Raw genomic sequence first — 23,798 nt, 5'->3', positions numbered from 1 at the left:
GCTCACCACAACCTCCACCTCCTGGGTTCAGGCAATTTTCCTGCCTCAGCCTCCTGAGTAGCTGGGATTACAGGCACGCGCCACTATGCCCAGCTAATTTTTTGTATTTTTAGTAGAGACGGGGTTTCACCATGTTGACCAGGACGGTCTCGATCTCTTGACCTCATGATCCACCCGCCTCAGCCTCCCAAAGTGCTGGGATTACAGGCGTGAGCTGCCGTGCCCGGCCTGCTGTAGATTTTTAACCAGGTCTGGGTGGGAGTGTCCTATTAGGACAGCTGGGGACAGAGTTCCCGCAGGACATTGGGGAGCCAGGAGCAGATGTGGATTGTTTGGAGGCTGTTAGAGCAGGTCGATTTCCAGGATGTCTGCAGACATGAAGACCTGTTTGGATTCACAAATTCAATTTGTGTAGCTGTGGTGTGTCCTCTGATAGCACCTGAGAAGGACAGAATGGAAGCTGGCTCTTTTATGTGTCCTGGGAGAGCCACTGTGGCCAAATGGAAACTGCTATTTATTGCATCTCCCAGTTGGTACTGGGTTGCTTTGAGTTGAGTTTCCATTTCTGTAAAAATAGTTGCAAAGTTAATATTGTGCCTCTCTGATCAGCAGTGGCTATTTAATATGTGTATGTACATCTAAAATAGGGCTAAAATAAATAAAATGGTTATAGTGGGGAGCAGAGAGGTGGGGGACGAAGAGCCCAACTGTCCCTAGTGGGTTTTCTGTGGGTCAAGATGGTTCCCAACATTTTCCATTATCTGTGGGCTTCGAATTACCTTTACAGTTGCTGCCTTAGAAACCTCTAGGCAGGTTGGAGTGTATACATCTTTCATGTTACATTAAACATCATCTTTTTAGCATGGATTGCAAGTGTTGCCAGAAACAGGGCTGGCCATTTTTACAATGTCAACCAGATGCCTCTGGTCTCCCAGCCCATAAGAAAAGCCTGTTTTGTAGAGCCGGCCATGGTGGCTCACATCTGTAATCCCAGCACTTTGGGTGGCTGAGGCAGGCGGATTATCATAGGTCAGGAGTTCAAGACCAGCCTGACTAACATGGAGAAATCCTGTCTCTACTAAAAATACAAAAAAATTAGCTGGGTTCAGTGGCGTGCGCCTGTTGTCCCAGCTACTCCAGAGGCTGAGGCAGGAGAATTGCTTGAACCTGGGAGGCAGAGGTTGCAGTGCGCTGAGGTTGCTCCACTGCACTCCAGCCTGGCGCCTGGTGATGGAGTGAGACTCTGTCTCAAAAAAAAAAAAAACCAAACCAAAACAAAACAAAAAATTAGCCAAGGTATAGTGACACACACCTGTAATCCCTGCTACTCTGGAGGCTGAGGCAGGAGAATTGCTTGAACCCAGGAGGCGGAGGTTGCGGAGAGCCAAGATCATGCCACTGCACTCCAGCCTGGGCAAGAAGAGCCAGACTCTGTCTCAGAACAAACAAACAAATGAACAACAACAACAAAAACCAAGAAAGAGAAATGCCTGTTTTGTTCAGTTTGGGTTTCATAGACTAGAGACCCTACCCTTCCATCCCATGGCCTGTGCTTCTATCCTCTTCTGGGAAATTGATAAAACGAGAGACTGTACAAGCCACGACTTTGGGTTTCTGTCTCTGTCTGATAGTTTATGAAAGAATCTTGGGGTCAAAGTTGAACCCTAGTTAGAGTCCTGGGTCTTTCTGGGGCTAGAAGGCCACTGATATTCCAAGAGCAGCTTGGAGGCCTTTATTATTTAGGAACCTTGTCAGACACCCTCTTGGGTATTTTTTTCTTCCTTTGTTTTTATTTGTGTTAGGGAAGTGAAGCATTGATTTTCAGCATCACTATTTTTTAATGTATCCTGCGAGACAGACTCAGCCCAAGTCATGTCATCTGATCTCCAGTTTTCCTGCATGTGGGTGGATCTAATGGGTTTGAGTGCGTAGGGCTTGAGACATTTCTAAAGGCCACCATGCTGGACGATGGTCCGTCTTCTCACCTCCTCTAGGACTGACCTTTGCTTAGACTTCCTGACATTCTCTATCAGTGAAAAGCCTTGATTTTTCCTGTGTGTACTCCCAGGAGTGAGAGAATTGACCTTTTCTATTGGAAAGATCTGCTTAATGATGTGAGGGGAAGGCTTTATTGTTTTTAACTAGCTGAGTAGCTGTGCACAGCTCAGCACAGCTCAACTCGGAAGGATGGAGCCTGGAAGAGGCCTTGTACACCAGGGTATAAATAAACACACCTTGTTGCTTTTCATCTTCAAAGAAATGCGACTAAGGCTCCCTACTGGGATGTGAGATGTTTTTTCCTGACGGCCTACTTAGGCCATTTACTGTGGGATAAGTGGGGGAGGGAGAGAGATATGAGGAGGAGAGGGTGGGATGATAAATTCTGGGCTCCAAAGAGTGGTTTAGACATCTTTCAGCCAGTCTGCAGGATAAGTCGAAAGTGGGCTGTATTGTCACCTTTAGAAAGCAGTTTAAAGAATTTGGAGTTTAAGAACACTTATACTCAAGTAATTTCATAATAAAGAATTGGCCTTAAGCCAGGCGCTGTGGCTCATACCTGTCATCCCAGCACTTTGGGAGGCCAAGGTGAGTGGATCACTTGAGGTCAGGAGTTTGAGACCAGCTTGGCCAAAATGGTGAAACCCTTGTCTCTACTAAAAATACAAAAATTAGCCAGGTGTCGTGATGCGCACTTATAATTCCAGCTACTTGGAGTCTGAGGTTGGGAAATCACTTGAACCTAGGAAGCTGAGGTTGCAGTGAGCCAAGACTGCACTACTGCACTCCAGAGTAAGACTGCCTTAATTAAAAAAATTGGCCTTTACAATCTTGCTTGTTTATGTGGGCAAAAGGAAGAGAGGGAACCCACTATTAGTGAAGCATCTCCTGTGTGTGAGATGCTTTGCTCATTACTTTAAGCACATGATCTCATTGAAACTTGCCAAGGATATCATGTGGCAGGAAATCATTGTACGGTTCAGGAGAGATCAATAATACCAGGGTACCACAATAAAGGCTGAAGCCTAGATTCTGACTGAAGTTTCTCCTCGTCTCCAATGTAGGCTGTTCCCACTCTGTTTATAGGCTTCCTGCACCATACTTCCGTGCCTTTCCTCCACAAAGCTTTTCTGAATTGACACAGTCCATGAGATTGTTTCCATGAATGCTCCCCCTCCCCAAATCTGTTCGCTCTGTGGTCCCTGCCCAGGATTTATTCAGCAGAGATATCAGCTTTCTCTGCAGGACACTTTGGTGTTTATGGTAAATACGTAAAATATGTCTCAATCCTTATGTGAAGATGAAACTTTTTCAGAATAACTGGTCATTTTGCTGTGTGTGTGGATGAGTGACGAACACACTAGGTGGGGAGATGGTACCAGCCAGGGTTTGATTTCTTGACCTGAATTGTAGTTACATGGGGGTTTGTTTTCATTCTTTGAGCTCTAAATTCATATCCCCCCTCCCTTAAAATATATTTATTGTATATTAGAATTAAAAAATAAGATACTTTACACTATGGACAAGCCTTGGTGTGATGCAGCTGTTTTCAGGTATAGGATTGCCCCAGGGACTAATTTATTTTTGGTTGTTGGGTTTTCTTGTTTGTTTTCTTTTCCTCTTTCTGTCTTTGAAATATTTAGGAAATGCTTTGGCTGTTGAAACCATGCAATTTTATTGTTGCTGTTTTACCAGTGCTTCTACCTGACAACCAGGGAGATTTTTAAGTTGGCTGCTCTTGTGTGTGCACGCACGCGCATGCGCATATCTATGTAACTGCCGCCTTCTATTGTTGTTGTGAAAGAATCTACCCACTTGGATGCTAAGGAGTACCTTGAAGATCTTTGCTGGGAGAGCAGCCAGGTACTTTCGGTCTGACATATTTGCTTGTCACATCATTGGCTTGATGTTTAATATAGCTTAGCATAGTACGTGGACTTTTGTGACCGAGTAACTGCGTGGTCAGGCAGATTGCAAAAGTTTATTTGAGGTATGATTCTTAGGGCTTGGAGGTGGTTGCAGGGATGGGTTTAGTCTTGGGTGGAGTTTCTCAGCCTAGGTACCAATGACACCTTGGCCTGGATAGTTCTTTGTTGTGGGAGCTATCCTGTGCATTGCAGGATGGTCACAGCAGCATAACTAGTTCTTCATGCCAGTATTGGCTTCCACTTCATTCCCAGGGGTGACAGCCAAAAATGCCTTCAGACATTGCCACGTTGCCCCTACTTGAGAATCCTTGGTCTAGCCTGAGCAAGCATCCTTGCCATGCATCGAGCATTATTACTGTGCTTCCTAAGTGTGTCTTCTGGATGTAAGGGTCAAGATGCCATCTTACTCTCAAGGGCCGTTGGGCTTTGGCTTTATGTTTTGTTGCCACACAGTTCCATGGAAAAACCCATTCTTAACCAGAAATGCCCTCAGCACTGACCCTTTCCCTCTTGCCTTCCTCTTGTGCCAGAGTTAAAACCTCTGGAATTTTCTATAGGTGGTTTCCTTGGGGAGAGACATATGCAGAGAAAGCAGGTGACAGGCAGGTGACAACTGACACCAAAAGCCACTTGGTTCCCTGAATGTTAAACCTAGGAGGTTCACCAGCCCTGAAGGCCTAAGGAGCACAAGCTGCCAGTTTGCCTTGGAAGTCTTGTGTTGAAATCCTAACCCTGGAAGTTTCCCTTCCTCCACTCCACAGAGTAAGTATTGTTCTTTGGGGCTCCCCTTTCCCTCCCCATAATTCCTTTTCCCTTGCCATCAAAAGGCTTTACAACTTGAGACATTCTGCAGGTGCTTGGGAAAATCGTCTCTACCAGCAGCAAGCTGTGTGCGTGTGTGTGTTTTTAGAAGTTTTCATCTTACACTTTTTTCTCTAAAGTCTCTTTGTTGCTCTGTGTCGCTTTATAACACTTCAGTTCCTTTAAGACATTTTTTCTTCCAGCTGTCATTTTTCTCTGCTCTGTTCCAAACCTTCCTGGAGAATTGTACTTCCACCTCCCTTAGGACTAGCCACATAACTTATCTGCGGCTGTCTTCCTTTGGGCATGAATTCACAGGATGCGAGGTGGCACCCAGAGGAGGGCGATGGCTTCCTGGGGAGAAGTGCACATTGTCTCAGTTCAGGCCCATTTATCTCAAACCATGCCCTCTTGGAAAAGCCTTCTCTAGTGAGGAGCTCTGGCTTCCCACGTGTGCAGATGTCATTTTCTTTGTCTTTGAAGTTATCTAAACAGGAGATGTCCTGATGGATCTTGGACCTTGATGGGAACACAGAGCTGTGCAGATGTTACAGTGCCCAGACAAGCATGGGTACTGCATCTTCAGGGATATTTAATCAATGTGTCATTCTTGAACAAGTTTCAGAGGTGATGACGCGTGTCCTTGCTTGCTTCTTTAGCTTTCCAGATAAAATGTTGGTATACGTGTATTGGTGCTCTGAGACTTTTCTAGTTCTAGGCTTCTGAGGTTTGAGCTAGAAATGTCTTCTGTGGCTTTTGGACAATAGTCTTTTTTACCTTACACAGTATATATGTATGTGCATGTGTGTGTTTGTGCACCATATATATATATATATATATATATATATATATACATACACACACACACTGTATATATAAAACCTCTCTTCTAAATTTTACTAGAATGAAAACTCCTTGAGAAAATGGGATCATATGTTAAATGTCTATGATACTTTTTCTTTTGTGGTGTCTAGAAGAGTGAGAATGGTTCCCGTTCATTGAAGGTTTACTCTGCCTGGCAGGGTAGCAAGCACTGCATGTTTCTTATTTTGTTGTAAACTTCTTGATTTAAAAACACTGCAAAAATAATACACAGACTGAGTACATGCTATGATACAAAATTCAAACAAATTAGAAGTAATGGCAATAATAAAACATTAAAGTCTTCCTTCATCTTCCTTTCCTATTTCTCTCCCCTCCCTGAAGTAACTACTGTGAATTGTCCGGTATATATCAATTTAGCTTTAACATGGATTTATATTTATATACATGTACTCACACACAGAGACATAATTTAATGAGCTCCTGCTTGTCTCTATCTGTAGTTTTTTGGCTGGCTTTTTAACTCAACTACTATATTTCATCAGTTCTACTTTGAGCCATGTAAATGGGTCACATCTGTCTCCTGTTGTTTAGACATTTCAGTTATTCCCAAGCAATTTGGCAGTTTCCCTCACCTTCCCTTGCTTTGCTCGGCTCTTGAACAGAAACCGCTTTTGCTGCTGTTGCAGAAGCACAGCTGATACAGCTTCAGTTATTTGTGTTTTCCTCTTTTAAGCCTCTTAAAGTGCTTGGCTCTTGCTTCATCAGAAAATATGGAATTATAGTAATTTCTTGCAGTGATAGATATTGGCTTCACTATTATCAAATCCACGTTTTTTCCCAACCTCTTTGTGTATACACAAATGTGTATAATTTTTCATTTCAATGCCAGATGTATTTACATCATCTTTTAAAGGACATTCTAAATCGTGGGTCAGTTCAACCTTTGCAGCCCCAGCCATGCACATAACTCGGCAGAAGTGATATATGAACAGCTGTGACCAGGTTTACCCAGGCACTGCCAGTGACCAATAAATCACAGCTTCTGCCCACCCTGTGCTTTTAGAAGATGTAGTTGGGCATTAGGTACATCCTGATGTTGGAGATGTTACACTATCGAATAAATGTGTCTTCTTGGCCATCTTTCTTTCAGCTCTTACATATCCACCCATTCTTTTAAAAACCGCTTTCCAGCATGTGTACATGCTACAATTTATTTAATGCTTTCTCTGCTGGTGGATCTTACTTCATTTTCAGAGCAGTTTATTCAGGTATGTAGAATGATCTGCCATTTAATACATGAGGAAACTAAAAGATTAAGTGACTTTCCTAAACCTTGACCAGTGAGAGGTAATTTCAGAATTGGCACATGGGTCTGCGTGACTTAGACCTGGTCTCTTAACCACTGTCTCTGCTGCTTTAGGTATGGAGTAGAAATCCCAGTCTTTATGTGTTAGGAAAAGAAGTCTAAGTCTGTATGTGTCAGAGATGATAAGTGCACCATCTACCTTGTGTTGGAGAATTCCTGCATCGCATAGGGATGTCAGTATTGACTCCATGCTTATCATGTTGGATAGAATGATTTGTTAGAGAGCCATTGGAGTGGGGAGCATCTGAAGTTAATTTTACTCAAATGGCCTGTCTTCGGCGGCTAGAAACTCTTGTTCTGCTATTCTCCTGTGTGGAGAGTCTAACAGTCTAGGTGTTTAAATTGGCTTTTGCAGAGACTCAAAAGAAACAAAAATAAGAATAAATAAATTATTTCAGCACCATGAGACTTGCCTTTGAATATATTAATGGTGGAGACAGTTTTTCCCCCCTTATGGGAATATTTTGTTAGAATGCCAACCAAAAGCAATTTCTTTTTCCCCAGCACTTCCCTCAAATAGTGCTGGGTGCCAAGTAGAAGGGCCCACTGTTCAAAAAGTCCAGAAATCGATTTTCTAGAGAAAGCTATAGTACCAATGATAATGCCTCATATCAAAAAAGAAGGTATTTTTAAAAGGACTTTCTGACCCTGAGCTTAAACTTATTTCCTGAACTAGAGATTGATGTTCTTTATTGTGGAAGCTGAAATTTTAATGTGTCACTCAAGAAAGAAACTAGTAATAATTGACCCCATCTTGTCACTTCAAACTAAGGGGCTCTTGTGAGAAAGTAGGCAGTGGTGCCTTGTGAGAAAGTAATGCCACAGGCCTGTAAAGTGTTAACAGCTACATGCAGAGCAGAGTGAACCCCAGAATTTTAAACTCACTCCCAAGCTCTTTCCAGAGACCTGAGAACCAGACTCTCCTTTTAATGAGTCATTGTAATATATACAGACTGGTGATAAATTGGGTGAGTTCGCTGGTACCCAAATCCAACTGTGATTTTTAACAGACAAATAGCTCAGTGTGTAGACGGTGTTGTCTCTGTCCTGGAGAGTGGCCACAAGGACGGAGGCAGGCCCTTTAGCTTACTCTGGAACAGGACTTGGGCATCTGGGTGCTGCTAGCATGTGAAATTTATGAATAACTTGATTTAAAAGACTTGCAAACCCAAGGTGCCAGTGTTCCAGGTGGCAGTGGGACACTTATGTGTTTGTTGGCATAGAGAAATGAAAGCATAAGGGGTGTTTAATTTTGTTGCATTAAAAATCCCTTCTCATTATTATAAGGCCCAGTGAGTTTGGCTTGTGGAATGTCAGAAGTGTGTCCTCTTTGATGGCATTACTGGAACATTTTCCTTCAGCTTTAGCCTTGAATCAGAGCAGTGTTCTCCAGGCGTCATTAAACTAATTGGACATGGCTGAAAAAGAAGCCCTGGTCACACTTATAGTTCCATAGTCAGTTCAAAAAAGCCTCTTGATTGATTTGGAAAGTTCTAAATTTAACTTGTTTTTTTTAAATTATAAAAATAGGGGGAGTTTGGGGAAGGGAAGAGTGATTAGCAACACAGGGTAGTTCATCAGAGTTAAAGCTGTAAAAATTAGTTAATGCTAAGAGAAACCAGAACAGAACAAATAAGGTATTTCAAAAACTGATTGATAAAAACATTGACATAAGTTGGATTAAAAAATATGATACTGGCAAGTGAGCCCAGCTGGCAGGAACCTGGGGAACAGCAGGATTGAAATGAGTTGATCCTTACTACTATAAAAGAGATAAAGTTGAAAAGAATGACTTTTACATTAATAATATTTGGTATTAATGAAAGATAGAACTAATCTTGTAAAATGTTATAGTAAACAATAAACATTGGTGGATCCTATGAAGGGCACTGGTGATACCGTAGGGTAAAGAGTCAGCATACCCAGAGTTCATTTATGTTTTTCAAGTAAGTGATAATGATAATACAAGAAAAGCTAACATGTCAAAAATATAAGGTTCAGTTTTTGAATAATAAACATACCAGAACAATCAGAGATGATAAAAAATGTGAATATATATATTCAGAGAAAGGAACCCTGCTCAGAATTGAAGGGCAACATCAGCATCTTTTGAAGGTATCCATAAAATGTGACTTGGTAACAATCCTGAACAGAAAAAAAGAATTCTTCTGTTTTCTTGTATGACTAGAGCTCCAAGAGGTTGGATGGGTCTACTGCGTCTTTGATGTTTATCTTATTTGCTGTTATACTCCAGAAACTGATTCCATGCTTGGCATAGTGTCAGGGACACAGTAGGGTTTCCTCTAAGTTACCTACAAGAGGGAATGGAGGCGATCACTAAAGTCATGACTGTGACTTTGAAAAGGAGATCAAGTTGGGAGTCAGACTAAGCCATGGTGAATGAAATTTACCTGGCCAAGCTAACTTTACCCTTTGGTGAAAATTGTTTTTCTCTCTCTCTAGAGTTTAGAACAGTCTCACTGATCTTCAAAGACTTGGAAAGAGCTTTACAAGAGACTCCTTTTGCTTAAAAAGACGAAGAGAAAGAGGCCTTTGAGAGGGCAATGGATTATAGCAATTTTAAATCAAGTGATGAATTAGATACATTATGAGACTAGCATGTGACATATCAAAAGGGTTTCTGACAGGCTAATGAAAACTGCTATGCATCTTAATTCCATTTGAAGGGAGTTTACATAGTTTACTTAACAAGTAGGAGAGGTCACCAAGAGGAAGGAAATGAAAGCAGGTCTGTTTTATAAAATATCAGTATTTGGCTGGGTGCGGTGGCTCACATCTGTAATCTCAGCACGTTGGGAAGTCAAGAGATTACAGATGTGAGCCACCGCACCCAGCCAAATACTGATATTTTATAAAGCAGGTCTGTTTTATAAAATATCAGTATTTGGCTGGGTGCGGTGGCTCACATCTGTAATCTCAGCACGTTGGGAGGCTGAGGCATGGGGATCACTTGAGGGCAGGGCTTCGAGACCAGCCTGGCCAACATGGTAAAATTCTGTCTATACTAAAAATATAAAAATTAGCCGGGCATGGTGGCACATGCCTGTAATCCCAGCTACTTGGGAGGCTGAGGCATGAGATTTGCTTGAACTTGGGGGGTGGAGGTTGCAGTGAGCCAAGATCATGCCACTGCACTCCAGACTGGGTGACAGAATAAGACTCTCTCAGACACCACCACCAGCCGCCCCCCCAACCCCCCCACCCCCCCCCCCCGCCACCACCACCAACAAACCAGCATTAAACACATTAAATAATAAGGAAGAGTTGGTCTAGTTTAAAAGAAAATAAAAGTTTTCTGGTCAAACCATGCAAATGATTCCAGGAAGGAAGCACATCAGTAAATATAACATTAAAGGAAAATGGAAGACTATAGGTATAAATACATCGAGTAAAGACTACACGTAAAGCAAAATGTTACTAACTCTAATTAAAAGAAATCACTGGTAAGGCATGGTGGCTCACGCCTGTAATCCTAGCATTTGGGAGGTTGATGCAGGCGGATCACCTGAGCTCAGGAGTTTGAGACAGCCTGGGCAACATGGCAAAACTTCGTCTCTACTAAAAATACAAAAAAATTAGCTGGGCATGGAGGTGTGCACCTGTAGTCCCAGCTACTCGGGAGGCTGAGGCAGGAGAATCACTTGAACCTGGGAGGAAGAGGTTGCAGCGAGCCGAGATCGTGCAATTGCACTCCAGCCTGGGCGACAGAGCAAGACTCTGTCTCAAAAAAAAAAAAAAAAAAAAAAAAAAAACTTTTAAAAAAAAAAAAAAAAAAAAAGTAGAAATCACCTATTTGCTCATTTTAGGACATGTAATAAAAATCAGGAGATATAAATAGAGTGAAAATTTAAGGAAATAAAATCCATTATGTAAAGACTACTTTTATGGTATCAGATAAGTAATTTCATACCATTGAGCATTGAAATAAACAGGGTTACAACAAATGGCAAAAGGTTCATTAAACAACAAATATCTGATCATACCCACATAAAAAGACATGAAGAATTAGGAACATAATGAAAGGGTGTTTAAGATTCTTCAAGTATAAAATTAGCTAGTGCTTGCCAAATTTTGGAAGGTTAAAATATTTAGAGAACACATAGCTCTGTTGTTTTTAAGTAAAATCTATGGGAATGGGGAAGTGCTCATCCGGTGCTGAGGACTGGGTGGTGTGTGCAGTGGGCTTGGTGGGTGGGACTGACCAGTTCCTGGGTGGGTCTCACCAGTTCCCTGGGGAGCCCCTAGGGTCCTTTCCTCTACACACCTGCTCCCTGGATCTGCAGAAGTGCTCACTAATGGAAGCTATGGGGATAAAATCATTCCTGCTAATGAGATGAGAAGGTTGATTAACTTTTAAGTTGGGCTTAGTGAGTCTGACACCAGTGGCTACCCAATGGGTGTCTGCTGGTGGGAATTTACAAGAGCAGCTTAGGGCCTCTCATAAGGATGGAAAGAGGACTTGAAGTTTACTGAGAAACTGAAGAAAGTGTATTTTTGGTATTATATATTATTAAGCATTCACAGTATTTAAATTATTCGATAACAGAGCTGGGCATGGTGGCTCATGCCTATAATTCCAGCTACTCGGGAGACTGAGACAGGAGGATTGCTTGAGGGCAGAAGTGGAGACCAGCCTGGGCAACATGGCAAGACCCCATCTCTAAAAATAACATTCAAAAAATTATTAGAAAACATTTTCCTGGTTAAGCATAGTGTATTTTCTCTTTTCAGATTATACCATATGGATTATTTTGTAGAGTTTTGCTACTCCTAGTGTGGTCGACAGACCAACAGCATCAGCATCACCCAAATCAGAATCTGCATTTTAATAAGATCCCCAAGTGATATGCGTGCATATTAAAGTTTGAGAGGCATTGATATAGTGACTAAGAATACAGGCTTTAGAGTGAGTCAGTCTGGCTTCAGATTCCAGCTCCTTGCCTTGACCTTGGCTAACTTTCTTACACTTTTTCAGTCCATCACATCTTCCTCTATTAATAGATATAATAATAGTCCTTACCATGTAGAAATATTTTAAATAAGATAATGCATGTAAAGCACTTAACTTTATGTATAACTGTTCACTAAATGTTATTGATTAGTAATAGATGTATTATAGAAACCTGGACAAAAGGTAGAAACACATAACATACAGTGTATCACCTAAGGTTGTTTTTTTTTTTTTTTTTTTGAGATGGAGTCTTGCTCTGTCACCAGGCTGGAGCGCAGCGGCACAATCTCAGCTCACTGCAACCTCCACCTCCTGGGTTCAAGCAAATCTTCTGCCTCAGCCTCCTAAGTAGCTGGGACCGCAGGCGCGTGCCACCACGCCCAGCTAATTTTTTTGTGTTTTTAGTAGAGACGGGATTTTACCATGTTGGCCAGGATGGTCTCGATTTCTTGACCTTGTGGTCCGCCCGCCTTGGCCTCCCAAAGTGCTGGGATTACAGGCGTGAGCCACTGTGCCAGGCCTCACCTAAATATTTTTAACACATTGGTTTATTTTTGATTTTATATAGTTTTGATCATACATAGAATGCAATTTCATGTCCTGCCCTTTTCACTCATGAATATAGCATAAGCATTTTCCTGTGTTCCACTATCTATGAGTACAAGGAGTGTCCCATCACAGAATGCTGGGCGTATTCTGTGTATTGATGTTGGCTGTAAAAATCATCTGACCCACCCAAGCCAGCAACATGCTGCCTCACAGCTTGTATCCTTGTCTATACTTAGGAGATGATATTACCTGGCCCCTCTACTTTTACCTGACAGCCTTTAGAATCCAGTTAGAATCATGTGGTATGTAAAAACAGCTAGTTAAAAAGTAACCTGGGCTGGGCGCGGTGGCTCACACCTGTAATCCCAGCACTTTGAGAGGCTGAGGCAGGTGGATCACTTGAGCTCAGGAGTTTGAGACCAGTCTGGGCAACGTGGTGAAACCCCGTCTCTATTAAAAATACAAAATTAGCCAGGTGCAGTGGTGTGCACCTGCAGTCTCAGTTACTTGGGAGGCTGAGACAGGAGAATTGGTTGAACCCAGGAGACAGAGGTTGCATTGAGCTGAGATTGCACCATTGCACTCCAGCCTGGGTGACAGAGTGAGACCTGGTCTCAAAAAAAAAAAAAAAAAAAAAAAAAAAAAAAAAAAAAAAAAAAAAAAAAAAAAAAAAAAAAAAAAAAAAAAAAAAGAGAAGAAAAAAGTGAAATGCTGTACACATCTGTGTTATTTTAAGTGGGTGATTCTATGTGTAGAAAAAGCCCTAAAAACAAAAATTTGTCATTGACTCCACAATTCCGTTTCTAGTACTTTAACCCAATGAAATAGTTTGCAATATGTACAAAAGTTTAGCAATGAGGATACCTGTGTTTGTGACAGCATCGTTTATAGTGGAGAAACACTGGAGACTAACAAAATGCTCACTAGTAGGGGAGAGTTATCATGTCAGTATACTAAAATATTATGCAGCCAGTTAGGAGGTGTCACCGACCTGACCTGTGTTCTCCAGTAAGGTGGCCACTAGCCATGTGGGGCTACTTAAACTTAAATTAGTTAAGTTTAAATAAAATTTAAAAATTCAGTTTCTTAGTCGCACCCAGCTTATTTTCAAATGCTCAGTAGCTCCATGTGGCTGGTGGAACCCTATTAGATAGCACAGATGTAGAGCATTTCTGTCATTGCGGAAAGTTCTAGTGAGCAGCGCTGCTGTAGAATGATTCTTCCATGGAAAGAAAATTCTTATGTAACAGATGATTCAAATTCGTAGTGTGTATATGTGTGAGGTAAGATTGCCCCATGGTGCTTGGTGCTCAGCATGTCATTTCTTTATTTTTCTACATTTAGTCCAATCTGGCCATAGTAGTCCCTACTCACTAAAAGCTAGAGACCTGGTGTCAGTCACCTCGAAGTTTGGTGTATGTCATTTCTTGAGGGCCCCACTCTTCCCATAGGCTCCGTTGGGACTCCTGGGTGCCTGGTCTGGTCATGAGTGTTACTATTTCTTTTTGTTTCGAAGCCTGTTGTTGCCCAGCCTTGGACCTTCTTTTCTTCCAACTTCTTCAGTCCACCTCTTGCTTTCAGTTAACTACCCCCTACATTTTACAGTAGTGATAGTCAACGGTTGGGGAAGAGGAAGCCACCCTCCCCTCCCTCACTGAGACTGATGGAGAGTGTTACGTAGGGGGTGGAAAAAAGGCTGAAAACCATAGTACATGAGTACACGGTAACAACCACCCCAGACCTTGATTCACATGTGCATGTGTGAGCTCCTCTCGTCTAGTTTGCAGACCCTCCTGGACACTTTGCAAGAAGGCTCTGCCGTTACTGGACCCTCCATCCCCTGCCCCTTCCAGCAGTGTTGGGCCTCCGGGTACCCAGGCCTTGACACAGGGCTGAACTGGCACAAATCAAGATGCTGTCAGTACCATAGCGATCCCTGGTTCTTGTTGGCTTTTTTAGCACATGATTCTGGTCGGCTTGATGGAGAAGGAATGCTGTCTTCCGGCTCACACCTTTCCCTACAGCTCAGCGCAGCCCTATGCAGTGTGTGCTTTTGTTTGCTCTCTGGTCTTACTATTAATTAAGGATATGTGTTTGCAGACGGCGTCTCACAGAAAGTTTCCTGCTGTTCACTCTTTGAAACCTGGCTAGTGAGTCTCCTTCTCTAGAAAAGTGTCCTCCCATGTTCAACTCCCAATCAGAGAATTAATCTCTGACTTCTTAATGGCCGCCTCTAATTTGTATTTGTTCATGTTGAACTTAACACATGGTATTGCAATTTATTTATGCTTGTTCCCTATACTTGAATGGTTATTAAGCCTAGATGATTATAAGAGTAACTTGGGTGCTTTAATATATTAAATACAGTATTTAATATCTTAAATATTAAAAATTATAATTAAACTAATAAATTAAAACATTTTTAATTACTGTAAATTTTGGAATCTTCCAAATAGCATAAAAGGTCTGAGAATAATATAACAAACACTAGTGTACCTATCACATAGATTTATCAGATTTTTAATATATGTCATTATAATTCAGGCTTTCCTTTTAGAAGAAAAATATGGATGGGTCCGTGGTGGCTCATACATGTAATCCCAACAGTTTGGGAGCCTGAGGCAGGTGAATCACTTGAGGCCAGGAGTTCTAAACTAGCCTGGCCAACATGAAACCCATCTCTACTAAAAATAGGCAGAAAAATATTAGCCCAGTGTGGTGGGGCACAACTGTAGTCTCTGTAGCTACTTGGGTGGCTGGGGCAGGAGAACTGCTTGAACCCAGGAGGCGGAGGTTGCAGTGAGCTGAGATTTCGCCACTCAACTCCAGCTTGGGTGACAGAGCGAGACTCTGTTCCTCAACAAAAAAAGAAAAATGTATTACAGATAGTGTCAAAGATTTTGCCTCATCCCATTACTCTCTCTTGTCCCAGAGGTCATCACTATCCTCAAATTTGCATATATACTTTCTTTCTCTGTTTTCGATCTTTTACTACTGATGTGCATTTATATCCCTTGCATAGGATTTTAAAGCGAACATAGGTGCTATCAAATGGCCTATACTTCTGCAGCTGGCTTTTTTCATTTACCGTTATAGTTTTGAGTTCCATCCCCCTTATAATTTTGAGTTCTATCCACTTTGCCACATATAGATACAGTTTATTTTAACTGCTGTAGAATATCCTATTGTATGAATGTACTAAAGTTTGCTCATTCTTCTCTTAATAAGATATTTAGATAACCATGACTAGCCACAGTAGTGAAAATTTTTGTGCGTAATAGCAGGACTTTCTCTGTAATAGTATTCTTGAAGTAGAATTCCTGATCAAAGGATTTGCATGTTTTCAACCCGTGTAGATATTGTCAACTTCTCTAGAAAGTGGTCCGACCCATTTATGTTCTGTTTAGTGGTTTATGAGAGCATCTGTTTCTCCACCTTTCTTCCAACATTTGGAATTTAGAGTTTTAAATTTGTTTCTTCAAGGTACAAGGTGGTGACTTGCTGTGGTTTTAATTTGCCTGCCCCTGAGGACTAGTCAGGGGAGCAGTGGGCTGTGGCCAGGCCTGCCCCCTCATCCCCTGCTGAGGTGGATATGGATGGGGAACCCCAGGGCCATTGAAACAGTTAAGAGGCTGTTGTTCTACAGGTGCCGTGGCATGAATATCCAGGCCCTAGTCCTGGACCCTAGGGCTGGGTGATAAGGTCTCATTCTGCTGGAGATCAGAATGTTTACCATTTGTGTGGATTCTGGTGCCTCTGTGGCTCAGCATGTAGGAGGCAGTGAGCTGCAGCCGCGTCCTTCTCCTTCCTGGAGGGTGTCTCATTCTGCGACTGCTGGAACCACTCATGCAGGGTATGCCGCTGTGAGAAGATAAGCCAAGCAGTGGGCATCCACTTTCTAGGCTCTGCTTCCAGTGCAGGTGTGAGAGAGTGATGGTTCAGAAGGTGGGCTCTTGAACCAAATGGTCCGAGTTCAAGTCCCGGTTGTGTGACGTTAGGCCAGTTACAGAGCTGCTCTGCCTCAATGAGTTCTTTACCTGTAAAAGGAGGATAAGGTTAATACCAGCCTCATGGCATTCTTGGGGAGAGTAGACAAGATCATGAATGCAGGTTACGTAGCCCATGCTGGCTCTTCAGGAGCGCTCACCACATAGTTACCAATCCACACTGAGACCAGGATTGAGGGCTGGGAGTGTCATTTATCTCAAACCCCCAGTGCCTAGCCCAGTGCTGGCACTGAGTGGGAACTTAATAAATGCTTCTTAAATGCATGAATGAGTTTCTATTTAGTGACTTCTCATTTGTGGCTTGGTTTGTATAGCAGGCTATGTAAAGTTTTGAATTTTAATTTTACTCTAACAGTAATGAGAATATTAAAATTTTTTTTTAATTTTAAATTTTTGTGAGTACAGAGTAGGTGCATATTTACAGGGTACATGAGATGTTTTTGATACAGGCATGCCATGTGTCATAATCATATCATGGAGAATGGGGTATCCATTCCCTCAAGCATTTATCCTAATTATACTCTTTTAGTTATTTTAAAATGTACGATGTGGATATTTTAAACCAGGCACACTACTGTGATCCTGTTTGTGGTTTATTTCTTTTTTTTTTTTGACATGGAGTCTCACTGTTGCCTGGGCCGGAGTGCAGTGGTGCAATCTCAGCTCACTGCAACCTAGGACTCCTGGGTTCAAGTGATTCTCCTGCTTCAGCCTCCCAAGTAGCTGGGGTTATAGGCACTTGCCACTACGCCAGCTAATTTTTTGTATTTTTAGTAGAGATGGGGTTTCACTATGTTGGCTAGGCTGGTCTCAAACTCCTGACCTCGAGATTCGCCTGCCTTGGCCTCCCCAAGTTCTTGGATTATAGATGTGAGCCACTGTACCCTGCCGTTTGTGGTCTTAAAACAGAGATAAATACTGTTGATCCACCTGAAAATGATAATCTGGAAAATTTTGATTACGAATCATAAACTTGAAGTTAGGCTTTTGTGACTCCTCATTTTCACATTGACTTAAAAAAAATTATTCTGTGCATTTTTCCTCCTCCTTGAAATGTTCTTCCCTCTGTCTTCTTGGTCTTTTTGAAATGTATTTAATAACCTTTTTCTTTTTTTTGTTGATTATAAATCCTCATGTTTTTGGAGTTTGAACTTGAGCTTGTCTTCAAGTTCCAGGGGTATTCTCTTTCATGACCTAGGACATAATGCAGGGTTAGTCCTAAGTGAGATTCTGGAAGCAGAGTCTTTAGAATTCCAGGTATATTTTCATTTTAATGCTAGTTAAATTAGTTCATCTCAGTCTCTTTTTGCCTCTACAGAAAGTATCTTTTTCATCCTAAATTTTGGGTTGAAGAGGGTATACCCACCTCTGGGGCCGTCATCAGGACTAAGTGGCTGATGATCATTTTCCATATGTTGGTTTGCACTGACTTCAAAAGGGTATGAACAGCTTGCGTCTGGGAGGTTCATTAAGTTTCCTGGGCTCTCTGGAGCACCTCCAGTTTAATAAGTGCGTACAGTAGACTAAAGAGCCTTAAAGATTTTGAAATAGAAATGCCCTTTCTCTAAGTATATTTAGAGGAGGACACGCCTACTCTTCCCTTTCCTGTTTAAATACTTTTTATTTATTTGAGAGATGGAAGATGAAAGCAGAATGAAAATAAACTAAAATCTCTTTAGACTTAAACTGTTTTCATACATAGGACACCATGAAAAGGACATTTAGTGGATTTAGAACCCAATGTGGGTGGGGAACAAGACAGAGGGTAAGAAGACTGGCTTTGCAAAATGAATCACAGTGCCACTTGGAAATGGTGATCTGAATGAAGATGTGGAAATAATGGTGTAAAGACCAGTAGTAGACATACCAGAAGACATAATCAAAACAACACAGAGATCAGAAGTACAAAGATGTAGATGTTAATTGGAGAACAAAGTAGAGTTATATGGTGACAGTCACAACTGTGGAGGGAGGAAGTCCAGGCCACAAGGACAATAGATTTAAATGCCATTTGATTATGTTTTTAATTATGGTCCACTTGCATTGCCTGAGATATTGGGATGAACATATTTGTGCCTGTGAGTGTATGTGAAACCAACCATAGTCCCATAGATAGTTTTTCTGGGTAAACATAGAAATTGGCCCTTTTGGTCTTAAAGCTTGAAACTTAGATTTTTTTTTTTTTTTTTAAATGTGAGTTCCTTCCTCTGGGAATGATATTTGGGCCTCTTTAAAAAAAAAGGTATTAAAGAACTGAAACTTGCCAGATCGTTGCATCTGGATGGTTAGATGCCAGACCCCCTCATTCATCATGATTGCTTCCTTGCCCCCTCTAGTTCCATGCTTTTTTTTTTTTTTTTTTCCTGCATTGTTACATTTCTTCCCTAAAACCTCTAGTTTTAGTCATTCAGGGAGATTGATTTGAGACTGAGCTCCAGTCTCCTCAGCTTCAGCAACCGATCAAAGCCTTCTTCCTTGGCAATAATCATCATCTCAGTCTTTGACTTTCTTGGCGGAAAGCAGCAGGACCTAGACCCAACTTGTGTTATTGCTGTAACATACATACCCACATATAAACATTGCTGGCCTTTGACCTGGGAAGAAATTCAACACTGACCATTAAAGGTCTCCACTCTGTATCTGCTTACCATCTATTTTTAGATGACCTGTTTGAGATTATTGTCACTGGTTTTTTAAAACAATTGCTTATTGTTCACTTACTTGTAAATCAATATAGTAGGGATGGTTGGATGTGCAGAGCTTTCTCCTCACCTTAAGTAATTAGGAATTTATGAAGAGAGGGAAAATGTGCACATAGGTCTCCAAGTAAGGTGTTGTATAGTAATGTGGGGAGTGGCACAAGAGTGATGTAGACCTAATGTTGCTGGAGTTAGAGGAGGTCCACATTTCTTCCAGGAGTGATGAATAAATAAGGATTGGGAAGGCAGTCCTTGACGTGATGGAATTCCAGGATGGCATGGGCTGGGTCCCAGAGGTGAGAAACTATGCAGTATATTTGGGAAGCCATAAATATTACAAGTTTTCTGGAGTCTTAAGGAGCAATGGAAGATAAAACTGGAAAGAGGGCATCGTCTACTAGGAACACTCCTACTACTAACCATGTTCCCGTTATTTGGTGCTTACTGTGTCCCAGCCACTGGGGAAAGTGCTTTACTCACTTGATTTTTTTGAATCCCCTCAAGATCCGTGTGAGGGCAAGACTGTCATGATCATGATTTGATCCAGTAGGAAACTGAAGTTCAGAGACATTGAACAACTTTCTGGGACTTGGGTGAGAGTGAGGCTGGGAATCCTGGGCTTTTCCAACTCCACAGTCCTACTTTGGTGGATGGGTGGTGAAGAGGCCACAGAGACTCCACTGAGGGCTCTGCGTTTGGGCTTTGGACATAGGTACTGGGAAGCCTTTCCCTCTCTCAGGGCTCTGTTTGGAAAGCCTGGGATTAGCCTCCACTTTGGAGGCTGTGGTATGTCTGAGTGTAACCAGGGACTGGTCTAGGCTATCAGATGCAGGCTAGAGGGAAGAGGTCCCAGATTTGGACACTATTGAGGGAGTGGTTTCACTTGAACGGTGAGAGTAGAAGCTGGGCTTGTAAATTAGGATCAAGGCTGGACATGTTAGCTAATGCGTGTAATCCTAGCACTTAGGGAGGCTGAAGTGGGAGGATCACTTGAGTCCTGGAGTTCAAGACCAGTTTGGGCAACATGGTGAAACTCCATCTCTACAAAAAAATACAAAAATTAGCTGGGCGTAGTGGTGCACACCTGTAGTGCCAGCTACTCAGAAGCCTGAGGTAGGAAGATAACTTGAAACCAGGAAGTTGAGGCTGCAGTGAGCTCTGATTATGCCACCACATTTCAGCCTGGGCAACAGTTCAAGACTCTGTCTCAAAAAAAAAAAAGGTGTTGAGAAGAGTAGAGTTGGGGAGGAAGTGGAGGCAGCCAACTGAAACTGATTAGTATAATACCACAATTCCCAGGTTAGATATTATGGACCAGTAAAATAATTAAAAAAAAAAAACCCAAAAAGTGTGGGCTCCTGATGTTGAGTCACCTGCTTTTATTTGATCAGATGAGAACAATGAAAACAAAATCACTCTCTAATTTTCTCATCATTATTTTATAAAATAAATCATGTTTTAATAAAAAATATCACAAGGACTCATCAGAATATAGGATGGTCCTTTAAATGGAATACATATAGTTCTAAGCAGAGCTCACTGCAATTGTGCATTCATTTTCTGCTTTTGTTGCTAACCAGTGAGTCCTTTGTCATGGACCAGGATGTTCCTGTAACATACATTTGGGAACTGCTGGTAGAGACTGTTCTGTTCAGAGGTTTGACTGGGAGGGAGAAGGCTTCAAGGCTGTGGCTGGGGGCCATGGGAGGGTATGGGTAATTTTTTTTCAGGTATGTGGGTATTTAGGATTTCAGGAAGGGCTTTCTAAAGCAGGGAGTCCTCACCATGTGCCGAGGAACTGGGAATGGGTAAAAAATTCTGGAGAGAAGAGGGAAGAAACCAAAACAAGATGGGAGAATAACATTTATTTAGCTTCTGCCAGGCATGCATTAGCAGAGAGGTCTTTCTCATTTAATGCTCATAAATAGTCTTTGGGGTCAGAGACGCTATTTTTTTAAGGAATAGTAGGAGGGTTTACTCAATTTAAAAAATTCGCTTTTTAAAATCAGAGAAAAAGAAGAAAAACAGTAAAAATGCCACTAATCATTAACAGGTTGCATTCATTAAGATGACACAAACAATTTATTAAATACCTTTATGACCAACGTTATTTTATAGCAGATCCTGACCATTATTAGCTTTTGGATCTCTGAAGCTGGGCCTTGCTGCCAAGGCATGTTACTACTGACCTACTGAATTCTCTTACCCTTTTGTCACATAAAATTTTCTCCAACATAAAATTTTCATTCATTGTTAGTGAGATATGACGAAGAAGAATACCTGCAATTTGTCTTTGGGCAAAATAAAATGTTTTATCTAAAAATGTAGTATACTTTTCCTTTAAAAATGTGTACATAAAAAGGATTTGGATAAAATATGTTGAAATACCAGGAAACAAGGCCAAATTTTGATAAAATCAAGAGAAATTGGTGAGGTCTGGAACATCAAAGCAATCAGAACATGGCCACAAGGGGGTCAGGGCAAGTAGATGGAGAATAGCCATGTCAAGCTTTCCTTGAACTCTCTCTCTCCAGTGTTTTTGTTCTGCAAGTTAACAGCCAGCTCAGAGATGTCCAGGTTGTATACTGTCTTACTTTTACCCACCTCATATAATGGCGAAGCCATCTATTTAATAAATACAATATCAGAAAGGGCATATATATTAGGAGACCCACTTCCACAAAGGGGCTGGTAATTCTTCTTCTGGAAGAGCATCATATAACCTGGGAAGTACTGTGGAAATCCAGGCACATTTTCTTGTAAACTGTTACTTAAATTCAAAACCAAATTCCATTCCTTTCTGCCTACAGTGAGTCCCTGGGATCCTTGGTGGGGAATCAGCCACAGCAACCTTCTAATCCATAAAGCCAAGCCAAAGGCTGTTTCCTTTTCTTCCTTCAGTTCAGAGGCTCATGCTGTCCTGAGGTGAAGCTTGAAGACCTTGCATTCTTTCCTTCTACCAGGCGTTTGGGGTTTCTTGATCCCGTGTGGTCCCAGAGACCCCAGGGTCACCATGATGGAAGTCTGCCTGTGGGGACTGGGCCTCCTGAGCTTCTCTTAGTTCCCTTTCCGGTGTGACTGTCTTGGACTTTTCCAAATTCAGCTGCTGCTAGAGCTCTTCTGCTTTCCCCAGGGAGGGCCAGGGTCAATTTCTGACCAGAGCTGTTGCAAGTTTCTCTTCTGGATCAGGGTGGATTGTGTTCTTGAGAAGACTGTAAAAGTCTTTTGAGAGCTCCTGAGGGATGTCTGGGAAGTTACTCTCATGGTTATGGTGCCATGCAGCAGTGTTGATGGGTAATGTCCCTGTCCCAGCAGCCATTGCAATGATTAATCCCAAGGCAAATAGGTCTGCTTTAGGAAGGTACTAATAATCCTCCTGCAAAATCTCATTTGCCAGTAAGCAATTATCTCCTTCCACTTTCAGTTTGCTTATTGATGTCACATGGCCTAGGTCACCAATTTTATATATCACATAGGCAGAGAGAAACTAATCAGCTTCATTTTCAACTTCCATGACTCCAGAGGAGTCACTTGGCATCTTGTGACAAAGGAAGGTCTTACTAGGTTAGATGTCCAGGTGCATCATGCTAGAGTTGTGGTATACTTAAGTTCAAGGGAAATCTGTAGAAGGATGTCCTTGAGTTTTGGCTCTTGGAAATGATTAGTAGACTTAGTGTTTTCAGATAGAGCAGCTTGCAAGCTCCTGTCATTGCAGTATTCATTCTGAATGATCATATGGTCATCTTCTGCTGTAAGGAGCAGCATTGTACCACGTGGGGTGATGCCCAAGCACTGCATAAGCATATACTTTAGATAAAGCCAAATTCTCCTGTGAAATTCTGCAAAAGTTTTCATAGAGTGCTTTATTGCATAAATGCTTCTATCCAGGCTTCCAATGCACTTGTAGACTGTACCAAATTTATCAACCCCAATTTTTTCTACCTCCGATCATTCTTTTTTGTATCAGGAAGCCATGTTGGTTTCTCATAGAACGCATGTCTCGGCAGGCAGCCCTTGGTCTTCCTTGCCTTCCTGTGGACCAGCTTCCTCAAGATCTCAAATTTTCCTCTTACCACTGGATTGAAGGAATAATTTTCTATAGGATTCTGGGGTAAAGGGATTTATATTGACCAGAGCCAGTGAAGTCATCCCATCCTTGGGAGGAGTAGATGTGAGCGTCAAATATTTAGCGCCTCTGGAAGGAAGCTTTGCTTTGGAGAAATAACATCTGGCTCAGCAGGCTTTTGGGAGTGGAGGGGCTGGCACCATGTGGCAGTTTGCTCCTGTTGTCTGGTTGGCCTGGTGTCTCAGGTCATTTGAGAAGGTGTGCCACTGGAGTCCTCAAAATCTGATCTGGATTTTCTTTGTCTTTTTCCTGAGGTGTGTTGAGTTCATGCACATTACTGAGAGGAGTCCTGAGCAGGGTAAGCATTGCGTCTCAGTCCTGCACTTCACTCTTCTCTGGGGTCTGCCTCTGGGCCTCCCTGCTTCCTTGTGCTCTCTCTCTCTCTCTCTCTCTCTCTTTATTTATTTATTTATTTATTTATTTTTTTGAGACGGAGTTTCACTCTTGTTACCCAGGCTGGAGTGCAATGGCGCGATCTCTGCTCACCGCAACCTCCGCCTCCTGGGTTCAGGCAATTCTCCTGCCTC

The 23,798-nt window shown here is 41.9% G+C and overlaps 1 protein-coding gene and 1 pseudogene across 3 annotated transcripts in view; one reads left to right on the top strand and one right to left on the bottom strand.

Annotated features, from left to right (window-relative positions):
• The window catches only part of LDLRAD3 (low density lipoprotein receptor class A domain containing 3), a 299,452-nt gene that overhangs the window by 4,364 nt on the left and 271,290 nt on the right, over positions 1 to 23,798 (top strand). The window lies entirely within an intron of this gene.
• The window catches only part of LOC108305725, a 42,015-nt pseudogene continuing 40,259 nt past the window's right edge, over positions 22,043 to 23,798 (bottom strand).

This window comes from Cebus imitator, unplaced genomic scaffold, assembly GCF_001604975.1.
Source record: "Cebus imitator isolate Cc_AM_T3 unplaced genomic scaffold, Cebus_imitator-1.0 Scaffold66, whole genome shotgun sequence".
NCBI lineage: Eukaryota > Metazoa > Chordata > Mammalia > Primates > Cebidae > Cebus > Cebus imitator.
This window is presented reverse-complemented; position numbering and strand designations above follow the sequence as displayed.